Raw genomic sequence first — 17,307 nt, 5'->3', positions numbered from 1 at the left:
TGGCAGGCCACATCGCAATCGCCAAAATAGTTGTCCTTCCTAAATTTCTTTACTTGTTTTTAAACATCCCTATCCCCCTCACTTCTCATTTCTTTTTCGCAAATTACGCTCCCTAATCATTTCGCTCATTTGGGCGGGTAAACAACCAAGAGTAGCTTATGACATCCTTACTCTACCCATGTCTGTCGGCGGGATGGGCGTGCCTGACTTCATGATTTATGCCCTGTGCGCCCAGGCCAGCTTCCTGCACTTTTGGATCCACCACTCCCCTTATCAGCCTCATGTCGCAGTTGAGACAGATGCAGCATCTCCCTGGCCTCTATCCACAGCTTTGTTTGCCACCGCGGAATGCCCTCGGGCCGAGGTTGACACCGTCCAGACGCTGCGATGGGCCTGGTCTGGCCTGCGCCGGCTTTCTGGCGTCCTCTGCTCTCCGCCAATTCCATGACAATAGTGAACCACCCGGACTTCCCCTCACTTCGGGCTTCCAGCATGTCCAGGAGTGCGATGCGCTTGGGCCTAAAGACGGTGGCGGATCTATATACCGAGAACACCTTTTATACGCTCCCTGACACCTCGGTGCCACTGGACACACTTTTATTCTACCAGCTGCGTGCCACGTGCCAGAAATTGCATCCCACTTTTCCTCAGCCCCCGCCCACAATGCCGGCTCTGGATTTCATCTATACTTCCTCGTCTCCGCACAAATTAGTCACCAAATGATATGCTCTCACCCTAGTGTCTGCCCCCATTTCCTCTGATCGTGCTCGGGAGGCATGGGTCGCTAATCTTGGTAGCGACATCACGCAAGCTGACTGGCTGTATTGTTGTAATCAGACGAAGAAGCTGTCACCTAAATATCGGCTTCGTTTAATCCTTTTCAAGTACCTGCACAGGCTTTATCGCACCCCGGTGCAGCTCCACAGACTCTGGTTTACCCCTGTGACAATTGTGTGCGTTGCGCTGCTTGTGCAACTGACTTTGTTTATCTAGCTTGTCTTTGTCCTAAGGTCTCGGAGTTCTGGCAGGCGGTGTGTTCCGCCATTTCTGACATCACCGGCGCTACAGTGCGCCCCGATCCACCTCTGTGTCTTCTCGGTTTCGTCAAATTCTGTCCTGACGCCTCTCGTCGTCTGATCGCGATGCTGCTGGTCCTTGCTAGGTGCAGGGTAGCCACGTATTGGGGTCACCGACTTGCTTCCAAGGTTGAGAGGATGCCTCTTGGTGCCAGACTCTCCTATCTGAGTTCTGTTATTTAATGCCTGCCAGGTTCCGTCCTGTGGACATCTCTGGTTACCTACCTTCTTTCCTGCTCCCACCCCAGTGGCGCTGCCTCTCCCGCGCTCCCCACTGGACCTGGGTCTGCGGCAGCCGCCAGAGCTTGTCAGTGACTGCTCTTCCCCCTGCCATGGGCGCCTCCGCCCTTCTTTATTTAGTCCCCCACTGCTGACACTGCTTTCTGCATGTCTCCCCATGAGGGAGGGACCTTGGTGCTGTGGAGCTGTGATATCACCTTCATGATCTTTTAATGTGCTGCAAGTTGACACCTACCTGTAACTGAACGCTTGATCTGCTCTTTGTTTTGTATATTTGCACTGCGATATTGCACGATGTACTGTGTCTGTCCTGATTTTCCTCAATAAAGGTTTTTGAAAAAGAAAAAAAAATGTATGATAAAATGCCAAGAAAAAAAAGTTTGAGATGAGGGAGGGACCGGAGACTGCAGAAGAGAGAGACGTGACGACGCGTGAGCCGCAGGGACGTGAGGAAGCGGCCAGGAGGACGGAGGGAGACCAGAGGCAAAATCAGAAGGACGACGGTACCGGAGCTGACAATCCAACACCACGCCTGCTTGGTGAGAGCCGCACTGTCCCTCCTGGTATTCCAGAAGAGGAGCCCGCTGGTGTACCCTCTGCCAAGTCTGGCCACAGGTAAGTTTCTTTCCTGAATATGTTTGCTATAGACCGATGGTGGGTGAGAAGCACACACTAACAACCACACTAAAGGAGAAGCGATTTCACAGGTGTGGTGACGGTGGCACAAAGCTGTCCCCTGCTATACCACAGTGCAATTGCAGTGGTTTTTTATTTTCTTTTTTGCTCTGAGGCTGACATCCTAAACATCTCTTATGGTTGGGATACACAACTAAATCTCAAGGAGAACAACCGTAGAAAAGAAGCACGGCCAAGAAGCAACTGGACATTGCAGAACACGGAGACTGCCCCCGATTTGTTCTTCTAGCCTCTTCCTCACGTGTCTTACTTCTGCTACACCCTTAAGTCCAAAATATGAAAGACAAGAAGAGAAAAATGGGGGGACAAAGGGGGGAAATGACCGAGGCTACAGTGGTGTCAGAAGTGGGATACGGTGTCTACTTCATAATGACACAACCCATCACAATGGAGGTCATGATAAACCAGCTTGCCGAAGAACAACGTCATCTACTGCCTGGTCTAAAGCAACAGGCAAAAAACGCACAAGAAAAGAGAGTGGCTTTCTAAACGGTCCTTAAGGAGCAGGCTTCTTTGCTTACCACCAATAAGCAGGTATAAGATACTGCTATCCGTTGCCCTACAAATGCCATCTCTAATGCCCAAATTCACTCAAACGTACTTAGTTTGGTCCTGCAAACATTCTAAGAAGGGGATGCCCCGGACTACTTCTTTGTGAACTTTGAGAGAGTGGCTTCTACTGCGGCCTGGCCACCAGAATGCTGGGGCCAATACATAGCCCCCTATTGTCCAGGGAGTTGCAGGCGGCCTACCAGACAGCCAACCCGGGGGGCACAACTTCCCACCAAGAGATAAAGAAGGCTATCTTGGAACGGCTGGGGTGTGATGAAGAACATTACTGTGCTAGATTTCATAAGGAGAAGTGGGTACCAGGTGATAACCCCAGGGCCCTCTACTACAGAATAAAAGACCTGGGGAACCGCTTGCTACAGCCCACCACATCATCTGTGGAAGAAATCACTGAAAAAGTTTTTTTAGAACAATATCTAGAAGTGCTGCCTTATAATATGCATTCCTGGGTAAAACAACACCCCCATCTTACGGCACAATCAACCATGGAGTTGGCTTGCACCTACCATTGTTCCCCTGAGTTCTGTAGTACGTCCCAAAAAACGTCCTTAACAACATCTAAAACAGTTCCACGTACACTAAATCGTGGCGGATAGCTACGAAACCCTGGCAACGTGAAAACCACAGGAAAACCTGAATCTGGAAACCCAGGCCAATACATGGTACCCCAGTGCTTTCGCTTCGGCGAATGGGGCCATATTTCGAGGAATTGTCCCCACAAGGCAGAGGTGGCCGAGCCGATGGAAGTGGGCTATGCAAAGGGAAGAGTTTGGGTAATGAGGGAAAGATAGATGGCTATATGAGGACTGTCTACCTTAATGACAGACTAGTTGACGCTTTACTACGCACCGGATGTTGCCACTCAGTTGTTTACCAGGAGTTATTACCTAGAGCCCACATAAAGGACAACAAAACCGTATTGTGTCCTGTGTACACAGTGACATAAAGGCCTACCCCGTTGCAGAAGTACTCCTGACTATAGATGGGGAACCCCAGCTACGTAAAGTAGGGGTCGTACCCCGTTTACAAGAAAAACTAATATAATGACCTGAATTGCTTCATTTTGATGATTACCTCACAAATATGAACAGGGACACCCAATCGTTGGAGTGGCTGGGAGAGGCCCTGTTCTCCGGAGTAGAAATAGAAACGCCCATAGTAAAGGTTCTAAAAATGAGAAGGGAGAAAAGAAAGGAGCTAATGAATCATCAGAAGTCGTTCCAACCCCCTGTTGCTTCTGTTCTTTCATCCTCTAGTGCTGATACAACTCCTTCCTAAAGCTTCTGAACATCACAAAGAGATGACAGCACCTTCAAGTATCATAACAACACACAAGGAAAAGGCGGTCCGAGGGATATTTAAAGACCTGCCTTGGTTCGTATCCCCATACAGCAATCGTAATACAACCAGAGAACCAGGGGTCTAAAAGGGATGAATCTATTCATCCATTCAATAGGCACTACTGAAATTAAATCAGTGGAGGATACAGAGATTCCTATTAAACCTAAATCTAAAGCACGCGACAATAGAAAATGATCGTGAACACAGGTGATTATAAGCGAGACTCAATGAAAATGGATTCCCATCAAATGTCTTGTGATGATCCATATTCTCATTTGGTCATCCATGGCCATGGGGCGGTCTGTCTCTAGATCATTGAGACCAACTCCACTCCCACTTTCTTAGAAAAGTTTGTGAGTCTTGTCCACAATCACTGTGCTGACCATGAGATGGATAGAATAGATAAGGGAATCAATGCAGTGCAAAGAAATAAGTGTGTGGTGGGTTAAAATAGGGTGGCAAAAACAAAAAGAGAAACATTTTATTCTGTGGATTGTTTTGCCCTCTAATTAAAAACAAGAACAGTGCAAAAGACGGTAGTCTCAAACAAATATATGACTACTGAAGAACCGGGTTTTAGAACCCAGCGGCGCCAGGGGAAGCGCCCAAAGTCTTCTAGTTTTCCTGCCTAGGAACACAGAGACACGAGATACTTCTCGGTGACGTCAAAGATCAAATTTATTGGCTGCAACCAGGAACAGAACTTCTACGAAGTACGACACAAGTAGGTTCGCAAGAATCTGCTCAATTTTCGTATTGCGAGACTTCGTCTTTTATGCCAAAAATCACATTCCTGACAAACACTCATTATTTACGAACTGTCCAATCATAGGTAACTTTCCAAAAGGTATCGCATGACAACAAGCCCACTTTTCAGTTGTCCAGCCCACCATCAATTACACGGGAAAGCCCAACATTCTTGCTCGGACAGGCCGGACAAACTCATAATAAAAGACCACAACCCAAACCATAAATTGACCATAAAAGAAGGAGCAGAAACCGATGAGAAGCAAGATAAAGGGGTGTGTGCGTGTACAATAAACTCAGCTCTGTCCTGTTCTTTGATCTCTATCTCGACCAGCTACCGGACAAGGAACTGGCTTAACAAGGCTAGCTTCGGGCAACGGGATCAGTTCGCTCAGGTCACCTAGTAGTCAGCTAAAGGTGTACGTGTCCCAAAGACTCATTCGGCCGTAGTCATCGGCCTACGTGAGGGCAACCACAAAATGGCTGCCATACACAAAATGGAACCCGAGGGTTCAGAACGAAATCCATGAATACGTAGTGATTCCATCGATCGAACATGGCAAAATCACTCGTACATGCCGCACTCACTAGTTACGGTCCGTTACTACCAAATTTGTAACGATACCATGACCTTTATAAAACAGGTTCAGAATTCACGGAACCTCAGACCCTCCTTTTGCCCTTACATAGGCAATAACCTAAACTCATGTCAATCTGAATCCAGGTCTATATTCATCAGACCATCAAGATGTTGCTGAAGCATCATCCTATTACTTAGTACCTCTCTCTGGACAGGTCTCCTCGCACAGGAAAAGGATAGCTAAAGCCATCCCGATGATCATCAGAATCTTCCATCCCCAAGTGGATAACAATCCCCAAAACCATCCCATCAACGATCAATCTCCTTCGTCCACATGTACAGACTCGGAGATCTTATGTAGCTTGGAAATAGCCTGGTACACTGTCGGAGCATTGTCTGGAATGAAAACGTAGCAGCTCGATTGGATCAATTTAAATACCCCTCCTCTATCTGCAAGTATGACATCTAACGCAACTCGATTCTGCAACGTCATAAGACGATCCGATTGGAACTCAGCAGTCAGATTACTAAGGGCAGTCAGATTACTAAGGCAGTCTCAACTACGGTGGACTCAACCACTCTAGTCAATTGCCGTATGTTCCTACTGTTGACCATAGGTCCCCCAAATGGCAGAAAACCCTTCAGAAAATCTCCCAATTCTTGTCCTGCAGTATCTTCCTTACTGAAGACACCTCTAACAACTCTCGTTCTGTGGTAATCTGCCGCAGCAGTATAAGTAGGGGGCAACAAAAACGAAACATAACATGTTCCCGAAAAATCAGGGGGCAACCATGTATATGCTCTATCGTGGAAGACAAAATATGTACCCTTAGCAGCTAAAAATGATGGAGAAGTCTGGGACGCAAAAACATACGTCTCAGTGCAAACACTCTTCCCTAACTGAGCTCTCGGATTCTTGCCATTACCTTGCAGACAAAAATGACCACGATGGGGTACAATCCAAATCGGAGAAGATCTTTTTGCTCGCTGGTTTTTACTCAGACTAATACCATATCCAGTAACATTCCATCCGATATATGCTAGTGTCTCATCTTTCGGAATAGACTCATAGGAGTTAATTCCTCTAATCAAGTCTACTATTTCCTTAACTAAAGCACTATTCCTCTGATTATCTTTCACAGAACGCAGGGGGTAAACTTCACGGGCATAGATGAACATCGTCCTATATGCCCATACAGAACCATTATAGCTGAATGGCAGGACCAGGTAAGGAATACCTTTATCAGTATTATGAGGCATAAGACCACACACCCAACAATTAGTGGTGTTTACTACTAACTGATGCTGATGTAGAAGTTGAACAAAGGAGTTATTACTAAATTCCAATCTTCTAATGGACTCATGTTCTGGCAAAGGATGAAAAGAATGCGAAGAAATAGTAGGAAAAGGCATAGGTTGTGTAGTGGGTGGAAACGTCACTTGAAAAGAGAAAATTCCATATCCCAACAAAAACATTATCATGCTAAGTAGCATAAAAAGACACGTTGTCAAAAAACATTTGCTACTCATTAGTCTACATATTCTTGTCTTAAAGTTAATTTCTTCAATAGCTCTCTCAATTGGCAGAAACTCCATCCTCTAACCGTGCTGTTCGCGGCAGTTGGTTCTCTTCTGCTCAAGTGTACCTCTGAATGTCCCAGGGAACGCCCTAGAACAAACCAGAACTGTCGACCTTGTGTCTTCCAGCTGTACACTCTGAATCTTTATACCGCGACCCTACAGCTAAACCCGGATGGCGGTTCGAAAAACAAAAATCGATCAAAACAGTTTCTCAGATGAGAGAGCGTAGTTTCAAAAACCAAGAAAAAGATTATTTATTTCTTTGTCCATCGACTCTCGGTCGTAAATTATAGTGGCCTTTACCAGGCAATGTCTGATCACGAAACATAAACTCAGGCTCAGTAGTGTCCAGTCGAACTGATGGATGCACAGCTTCTTGTAAAATGTCGTCGTCCTCACGCTCAGAACTTGTCCCAATCACACGTGCATCACTGAACGGAATAAAAAGGGGCACGGTCTCAGTCTCTGAATCGCCAACACCCTCCTGGACCCACTGGTCGTACGGCAGAGGCAAAGGAGCTCTCTTACAATGTATGCCGTGGATCCAGTTCTTTTTACCGTGCACTCTCACAGAAGTACGCGTTGCCAACAGGACCTGGAATGGTCCAGTCCAGCGGGCTGATCGTTCTTTGTCTGCTGGAAATTCCGCACGAGGACCCGCGAGCCTGGTTCAATGGCGTGTCCTGGATCGTCAGATGCTTGTGGCAATGTTTCGTGACCCTGTTGGTGTAAGACACGCAATTTAGCCGTCAAATCGTACAAATAATCAATCAGCACAGGATGTTCAATCTCACTAAACTTTGTCGCCCTCGGCACTCCCCATATGTTTGCCGGGCAACCAAAAACTATCTCGTAGGGACTAAGTCCCACTTGAGAATGTACTGTCGTTCTGGTTGACAAAAGTGCCAATGGCAAAGCATCGGGCCATTGGAGACCAGAGCTCGCCTGAATCTTGGCTAGTTTCAGCTTTAGGGTGCCATTATAGCACTCAACTAAACCAGCTGATTGGGGGTGATTTGCAGCATGGAACTTCTGCCTAATACCTAAACTATCACATACTCTCTTCATCACTTGACCCACAAATTCACTCCCGTTATCACTTCACACCTTTCTTGGCAAACCATACCTAGGGAAAATTCCTTGAGCAGGGCTTTGGCTGTGGACAAGGCAGTATTATCTTTCAGGGGGTATGCTTCTATCCATCTCGAAAAGGCACAAACAACTACGAGGACGTATTTCAAGTTCTTACACCTCTCCATATGGATGAAGTCCAAATGCAGAACCTCAAACGGATACGTCGGAGGCGCAAAGTGACCAGCTGGAGTTGGAGTTCCCTTACCAGGATTATACATCAGACAAACCATACAATTCTTGACCAGATTCTCTGCACACTTAGGAATTCCAGCATTCTGCCATACTGGAGCCAACAACTTAAAAATCCCTTTCGCACTAATATGAGCCATTCCATGCGCCATCGTGACCACTGCAAGCACATACGCATCAGGTAGCAACCATCGCTGATGTTCTGACACTCAATCCAACAACCAGTCGAAGCCAATTTTCCCATATTCTCTCTCCATATACTCAATTCTTTCTCCGTAGCTCCAGCCTGAATTGACTTCACACTCTCTATCGTATCTTCACACATTCCTCTATCCGGAACCCATCTTGCTGGACCCGCAACATACATTCGACTCATCACATCTTTCGCCGTCTCTTCGCCACTTCATCTGCAAACGCATTACCACGACCAACATCATCGGTAACCTTCTTATGGGCACTGCATTTCACGATCGCAACTTGCACCGGTAACGTAAGCGACTCAAGAAGTTCATTCACCAACTGACCATGCTGAATTTTCGTACCATGCGAAGTCAGGAACCCACGCTCTTTCCACAAACGTAAAAAACTATGGGCAACACCAAACGCATACTGGCTATCAGTATACACAGTCACTCTCTTTCCTTTTGACAATACACACGCTCTTGTCAATGCAATCAACTCTGCTGCTTGAGCTGAATTTTGTGGGATACGTGCAGTTTCAACAATCGTATGCAAAGCCGTAACAGCATATGCTGCAGTCGTATCCCCATTCGGAAGCTTAAAGCATGAACCATCTACCCATAAGGTACCATCACACTTTGCAAGAGGAGTATCTCTTAAATCTACTCTACCCTTTCTTTCCTCTTCTGTCCTAAGAAAACAATCATGCTGTTCTTGAACATCTGTCTCTACAGAAATCGGCAACAACATGGCTGGATTCAACGTGTTGCATCGCTTTATATGCACATGACTCGCCAAAAGTGTCAACTCATAACCAGACAATTGAGCACTAGTCAAGTGCTGTGTCTTGGTCCTGTTCAACAAAGTATCCACTGCATGTGGAACCATCACAATCAACGTATTATCCATCACCAAACCAGCAGACTGTCAAATAGAAACAGCTGCTGCCGCTGTAGCTCTCAAACAACTCTGTAATGCTCTAGCTACCGGATCCAAAGTCGACGAGAAATACGCACATGGACGTTGTTTATCGCCGAACTGTTGAGTCAAAACCGACAATGCACATCCCTCTCTCTCGTGAACATAGAGTATAAAAGACTTACTGTAGTCGGGAGTACCCAACACAGGAGCCGAACACAATGCATCACGCAATTCAGAAAAACTCTTCTGGCATTCGTCAGACCAAGGAAGAGGATTGGGAGTATCCTTAACAGTAAGTGCTAACAAAGGTTTCGCAAGAAGTGAAAAATTTGGAATCCATTGCCTACAGTACGAAGTAATACCCAAGAAAGCACACACTTCTCTCTGTGTGGTTGACACATTCATTTTCGCAATCGCTTGAATTCGTTCTGGAGTCAATGTTCTTCCCTCCTTCGATAAGAGCTGACCTAAGTAGGTCACTTCTTGTCGACAATACTGCAACTTCGAAAGTGACACTTTATGATGGAGGTCAGACAAATGTCTCAACAAAGAAAGAGTAGCTTCTTTACAAATTTCCTCATCATCAGCAGCAACTAGCAAATCTTCGACATACTGAATAAGAGCAGCACCATCATGTAAAACAATCGTGTCAAGCTGTGTTTTCAAAGCCTGACTATAGATGGATGGACTCTCACAATAGCCCTGAGGAGCGCGCTTAAACCGGAAACTTTGGCCTCCTAAAGAGAAGCCAAAAATATCTCTACTCTCCTCGGCAATCAGGATGCTGAAGAAGGCATTCTTCAGATCAATCACCGAAAACCAGGTAGCTGAAGCAAGAATCATAGTCAGCAAAGCAGTAATATCTGGAACAACAGGAAATTGCGGTACGACTATCTTATTCACTTCTCGAAGATCGATCACAAACCTATACACAGGCGGCTGCGAAGAATCAGTGCGTTTCAAAACAGGTAAAACCGGACTATTACACACATTACCTCTCGTTTCTTCGATCACACCTTTCTCAATCAAATCATAAATGCTAAAAGTGCTCTTTCACCATCACTAGAAATCCGATATTTGGGAATATGTGGCAATCTAACATTCGCTTTCAGCGTCACAACGTATGGAAGAATCTCCAAAAGACCCACATTATTAGGACCAGTAGCCCAAAGAGTATCAGGGAGAGAACGCAATTCCAATGGAAGTCGATCCTTAGACAAATACATCGGAGAGATCACTCTCTTACCCAATGTAAGCTGTACTCCTGAGGGAGAACAATGTAATGTCGCATACAATCTCTTCAACAAATCCAATCCCAACAAATTCTCATCACAACCTGTCGTTAAGATGAGAGGTTCTTCAAATTCGCAAGGTCCAACAGAAAGAGACAAAGGACTAGAAACTGGATTACAAACCGGGGCGCCAGAAAATCCTACCGAAATATTCGTCAAGCCAGACAAAGGTGCGCCAGGGAGTTTAGAGTGCATGATAGAACTCTTCGCAGCACCAGTATCCAACAGAAAAGGCTCTGACACACCTGATGTAATCACCTCAACATAAGGTCCACTCTGATCTACTGGAACTGACACTACTCCCTCTCTTTGTCTATGGCTGTCTAGCAATCATTACCATCCACATTCTCACTCTCAACATAGTAGTCATCAGCATAATACTGAATCGACCTACCAGACGCAAAATTCTGTTGATCAAAGCAATTCATCGTATTCTGTGGAGGAAAATAACGTGCATTCTGGGGGAACACACCACGTCCTCTACCTCTAGGAAATTGTTGAACACCTCGACCTCTCACACCAGACGCACCATTCGCACGCTGCAACAAAATCGGACAACTACTCTTGAAATGCCCTTCTTCCTTACAATACGCACACTGATTAGGGCCGACAGGAAAACGCTGTTGAGAAGGCTCGAACCTTTGCGAACCGCTCTGAAACTGCTGAGGTTGCTGATATTCACACTGATGATTACTAGGCGGATAAGCTTGTTGCAAAAGAACCTTCGTCTTCAAATCTTTAGTCTTTCTGTCTGCTTTCTCTTTCTCATCCTTATTCCTATTCTCGTAATATTGCGCAGTAGCCAATATCTGAGCAAACGAAGAAACAGCCCACAAACTCTCCGAATCCTTCAACTTATTACATAACTCTGGAAGCAAGTTATGAACAAACTTATCTACGAACAATCGTTGGCCACCTTCCGTACTCATATCCTGACCACTATGATCAACGAATGTCTCTTCAAACTCATGGCCAGATGTAGGTAATTCTGTTTTACCGATTCATAAATACCGAATTTTACCGATTCAGTATTTATTAATCGGTAAAATAGAAGGGGGGAGATGTAGGTAGAATCGGTAATTGAATTACCGATTCTGTAAGAATCGGTATTTACCAAATCGGTAAATACCGATTCGGTAATGCCCATTGATTCCTATGGGCATTGAAGCCCATAGGAATCAATGGGCATTACCGAATCAGTATTTACCGATTCGGTAAATACCGAATGTTGCAAGGGTGCAGGGGGTGTCACTTTGACACCCTCTAGCACCCCGAATTCAGGCACGTGTGACATGTGGCGCACAGACATGCCCTAAGGACATGTCTGTCTGTCACATGGCATAGGTGTGAATGCACACATGTGCATGCACACCTGGAATTGGTATTTTACCACCCAATTGGATTGGGTGGTAAAATACCGATTCGGTAAGGCCTGTGGGACTCAGAAGAGTCCCACCTACATCTGCAACTTACCGAATCGGTAAAAATACCGATTTGGTAAATTTACCGATTCGGTAATTTACCGAATCGGTAAAATATGGCCCCTACAGGCCAAATACTAAATACCAGTCGGTAACGGCCGAAATCGGCCGTTACCGACCGGTATTTCGGCTCCTACATCTGGCCCCTAGTGAAGAAATCAGACACACTCTCATCTTTCTTCTGCTTACATGCAGATAACTTATCCCAATTCACTTGCATAGCAGGCATTAAAGTCTTCAAAAAAGTAATAATCCTACCAGGGAGTTCTGCAACTAAAGGCTCAGGTTTAGCTCCACCAGCTTGACGACCATCTGCAGCAGTAATGTTAGCCCACGTATCACCTAACTCTTGTGCATGATTCTCCATAACAGACTCTAAATCATATCTTGAAGAATTAGTAACCCATTTACGCGCCAAATGATCCATCACTGCCCGCTCTTCGGGACCAGGCATCTGGCTACGCAACTGTTTACGCGCAGAAACAGGGGTCATACTCAATGACCCAAAGAAAGGAGACAAAAGACCAGTAACAGTATGAGAAGCTGTCATAAGGACAGGAGGAAAAACAGGTTGAGACAAAACATACATAGAGGTAGTAGCAGAGGAAGTATCAGAAGAAGTAGGAAATACAGGAGAAAAAGTCGGAGAAATTGGAGACAGATCTGTTAGCAAAGTCGGCGGCCCTTGAGAAGGCTGCGTCAGAGGAGGAGGAACCAACTGAAGAGGAGCTAGCGGCTGTGCAACAACAAGGGGCTGAACAGCTAGAGGTTGCGCTGGTGCCGAAGCACTTTGCACATTGGGGGTGAAAGGATCCTTTTCAGGGTCCTTCGTTGCACTTTGTGGAAGGGGTGACAAAGCTGGATAACATTTATCGATGGCCATTTTACGTTGCCTATGCAACTGCTCACTCGCTTGTTCTTCTTCATTATCTTTAAACTGTATAGCAGCTTGCATTATTGATATACCCTTTTCTCTTTTATTTCTTTTCGCTAGTTTAATTTCTCTCTGTTTGGCTTCCTTACGCCAAAGGCGGAAAGAGTCAAACATCGCCGGCCGGGCTTTCTTCTTGAAGAGTTTGACTTCCAGATTATCTAAAATCTCTGTGTCATAGCTACCATTTTGGGGCCATTTTAGAACACTGCCTTTTCTAGTGTATCAGACCCACACTTCATTATACGTAATGGGGCCCACACCATGTTTAGAATAGAGCTCATAAGTCGGAGTTCCAACCGGAGGTATCGGACACGAATCCTCCAATCGGGAATCCCTGTTACAACTACAACAAAATATCTTTCCAAATCTGCTAAAACCAGGCATCTTCGCTCACTAATCTAGCTTCAAACTTCAAGGGATTATCAAACTCGATAGTCTCGCAAATATACGAGTCCCTCGGCTTTGGCGCTTGCAGGTTCCAAATAAAAGATCCCAAAGGAAACCAAAAAGTAAGGACTGGGAGACGCTCCACTCATATTTATCTGAGGTATCGATCACATCACCAGAAGACCCGTCTATCGTCTCGCTCTACAAATCGTCTAAGGGTCCAAGGCAGGGCGACAGTCAGGGCAGCAGTCCTTCTTAGCCGTCGGAAAGCGGGAAGCCTCGCAGCAAAAACCTTCGGACCACGACGACATACAGGGGTCGATGAAGTGGTTGGCCTTCCTCCAGAATTTTCTCACAAAGCTCCTCACGATTTTCAGGCTTGGACCGGTACCACTGAAGTCGCCCCACGTTGGGCGCCAACTGAAGAACCGGGTTTTAGAACCCAGCGGCGCTAGGGGAAACGCCCGAAGTCTTCGAGTTCTCCTGCCTAGGAACACAGAGACACGGGATACTTCTCGGTGACGTCTTATTGGCTGCAACCAGGAACAGAACTTCTACGAAGTACGACACAAGTAGGTTCGCTAGAATCTGCTCAATTTTCGTATTGCGAGACTTCGTCTTTTATGCCAAAAATCACATTCCTGACAAACACTCATTATTTACGAACTGTCCAATCATAGGTAACTTTGCAAAAGGTATCGCATGAAGACCATCCCACTTTTCAGTTGTCCAGCACACCATCAATTACACGGGAAAGCCCAACATTCTTGCTCGGACAGGCCGGACAAACCCATAATAAAAGACCACAACCCAAACCATAAATAGACCATAAAAGAAGGAGCAGAAACAGATGAGAAGCAAGATAAAGGGGTGTGTGCATGTACAATAAACTCAGCAATGTCCTGTTCTTTGATCTCTATCGTGACCAGCTACCGGACAAGGAACTGGCTTAACAAGGCTAGCTTCGGGCAACGGGGTCAGTTCGCTCAGGTCACCTAGAAGTCAGCTAAAGGTGTACGTGTCCCAAAGACTCGTTCGGCCGTAGTCATCGGCCTATGTGAGGGCAACCACAAAATGGCTGCCGTACACTAAATGGAACCCGAGGGTTCAGAACGAAATCCATGAATACGTAGTGATTCCATCGATCGAACATGGCGAAATCACTCGTACATGCCGCACTCACTAGTTACGGTCCGTTACTACCAAATTCATAATGATACCATGACCTTTATAAAACAGGTTCAGAATTCAAGGAACCTCACTACTAAAAAAGGGCCAACATGTTTCAGCCTCCGACTCAGCGTCTGCAGTGTCTGTCCGTCGTTACCTCACTGCAGACGCCAAGTCAGGGGGACCCTGACTCGGCGTCTGCAGTGAGATAACGACGGACAGAGCGGTGCCTCCATCTTCCTGAGCAGGGTCCAGGAGAGGTGAGGTCTAGTCCCTGGTCAATCTGGATGTGAGACACACCAGTTTTGACACAGAGGAGAATGATTATGGACTAAATTGTCCATCTATATCCTTTATATTTGAATAATAATAATATTGCACTTTCAATTTTTGCATTTATATCAGCAGTAGCAAAGTATACGAACAGAGGCCCTGAAGAAAGCCTAGGGACACCCTTTTTCCCCCAGAGGCTGAAACATGTTGGCCCTTTTTTCAGTAGACATATTTTTGTTTCAGACTACCGTCTTTTGCACTGTTCTTGTTTTTAATTAGAGGGCAAAACAATCCACAGAATAAAATGTTTCTTCTTTTTGTTTGTGCCACCCTATTTTAACCCACCACACACTTATTTCTTTGCATTGCACTGATTCCCATATCTATTCTGTTATGTTATGTTAAAATTTTTTTATATAGCGCGACTAACACCTGAAGGTTTCTTGGCGCTTGTGCTGAGGGAGCGGAGAAAAAGTGAGGGACAGGACTAATTGTAGGCCTCAGTAAACAAAAAGGTTTTGAGGAGGGATCTGAACCTAGTGTAAGGGGAGGACAGCCTTAGAGGGAGGGGGAGGGTGTTCCAGAAAGAAGGAGCTAAAAATGAGAACCTAAGGCCGCCGTGTTTCTTCCTCTTGAATCTTGGGACTGACAGTAAAGCCAACTGAGACGAGCGAAGGTTGCGTGAGGGGACATATGGGTGAAGGAGGGAAGAAATAAAAGAGGGGCCTCCGCCTGCAAGGGATTTGAAGGTTATGCAGCCTAGTTTAAACTTGCAGCACCCGGTGACCGGAAGCCAATGAAGACTTTTTAAAAGAGGGCGAACATGTTGATGTCTGGGTTGGCGGAAGATGAGACGGGCGGCCTGATTTTGAATCTGCTGGAGTCTCTTGGCTTGGTAGTCAGGGATGCCTACGTAAAGCGCGTTTGCATAGTCAAGTCTTGAAATGACTAGCGCTCACAGGGCCAGGGTGAGGGCCTCGGTGGTGAGGAGGCGGGAGATTTTACGAATCTTCCTGAGCTGAAAGTGGCTAGAAGACACTACCGCGCTAATCTGGGGTTTCATTGAAAGGTCGCTGCTAATGATAACCCCCAGACTTTTAGCTGAATTCACTGGGCAAGGGGGACTGCCCAGACATGCCGGCCAGAAAGAGGGTTGCCAGGGATTAGAGGGACCCCCGACAAGAACCAGCTCGGTCTTGTCGGGGTTGAGCTTAAGGTGATTTGAGCTCATCCAGTCACTAATGAGACAGAGGGTAGTTTGAAAATTGGAGATTGATTCATCCGAGGGGTCGATGGTGAAGACCAGTTGAATGTCATCCGCGTAATTAAACGCTGTGACATTCAACCTACGGAGAGAGCGGATCAAGGGAGCCAGGTATAAATTAAAAAGGAGTGGGGACAAGGAGGAACCCTGCGGGACACCGCAAGTCAGCCCGACCTGGCCTGCTGAGAACTGGGACAGTCTGACTGCTTGTTGGCGGTTAGACAGGAAAGAGTGGACCCAGTCAAGAGCGGTGCCCTGGATGCCGGCCTCTCCGACACGGTCGACAAGGATACCATGGTCGACCGTGTCAAAGGCGGCCGACAAATCCAGAAGCACCAGGGCCTGACAGATGTTAGCGTCGGCCCTTCTGCGCAGTTCCTCCATAACAGAGAGTATGACTGCCTCTGTGGAGTGCGCAGGTCTGAACCCAGCCTGCTGGGAGTCCAGAAAACAAGATTCCTCAATAAAAGAGCTGAGGATATGAGTAACATGTGACTCCAGAACCTTACTGAGGAAAGGGAGGAGAGATATGGGGCGAAAGTTGCTCATAATGGAAGGGTCTGCCGAGGGTTTCTTTAAAATGTCCACCACCTCTGCCTGCTTAAAAGAGCAAGGGACCTCACCCATGGCAAGAGAATTGTTCTAAAGGGCCAGGGGGGGTTCGGGGCAGGCAGTGAAGGCTTCGCGGAGAACTGTAGGGGGGCAACAGTCGCTGGGTGAACCAGAGGAGACTTTGTGTAGGAGGGCAAGAAAGCCTTCCTTCGAGATGGGGTGATCTGGGTTAAAGTGTGGGAGTCTGGTAAGGGACAAAGAACAACAGGTTGAAGGGGGGCAGGCGAGGCTTGAGCGGGGATACTGTTTTTAATCTTAATTATTCTATCAACGAAGAATTGATTGAGAGAGTCACAAAGTGACTGGGAAGGGAGAGGGGCAATAGTAACTCTTTCAGGATTGGATAGCTCCTCAACTATAGAGAAGATGTCCTTGGATTTATTGGCTGAATCCAGAATTTTATTGGAAAAGTAAAGAGACTTAGCTGAGGATATGGCTAGCTTATACTCTTTGAGCAGAGTAGAAAATGTCAATTTGGTATCAGGAGAATAGCCCCGGCGCCAACGCCGTTCGGCCTGTCGGAGCCTGAGTTTCAGGGCTTTAAGATCCTCAGTGAACCACCTTTGAGCGTCATGGCGGCGCCTGGCTTTGACCAGTTTCAGAGGTGCCACGGAGTCGGAGGCAGAAGTGAGCCAGCAA

This window comes from Lissotriton vulgaris, chromosome 3_1 (genome assembly GCF_964263255.1).
Source record: "Lissotriton vulgaris chromosome 3_1, aLisVul1.2, whole genome shotgun sequence".
Taxonomy (NCBI): domain Eukaryota; kingdom Metazoa; phylum Chordata; class Amphibia; order Caudata; family Salamandridae; genus Lissotriton; species Lissotriton vulgaris.
This window is presented reverse-complemented; position numbering follows the sequence as displayed.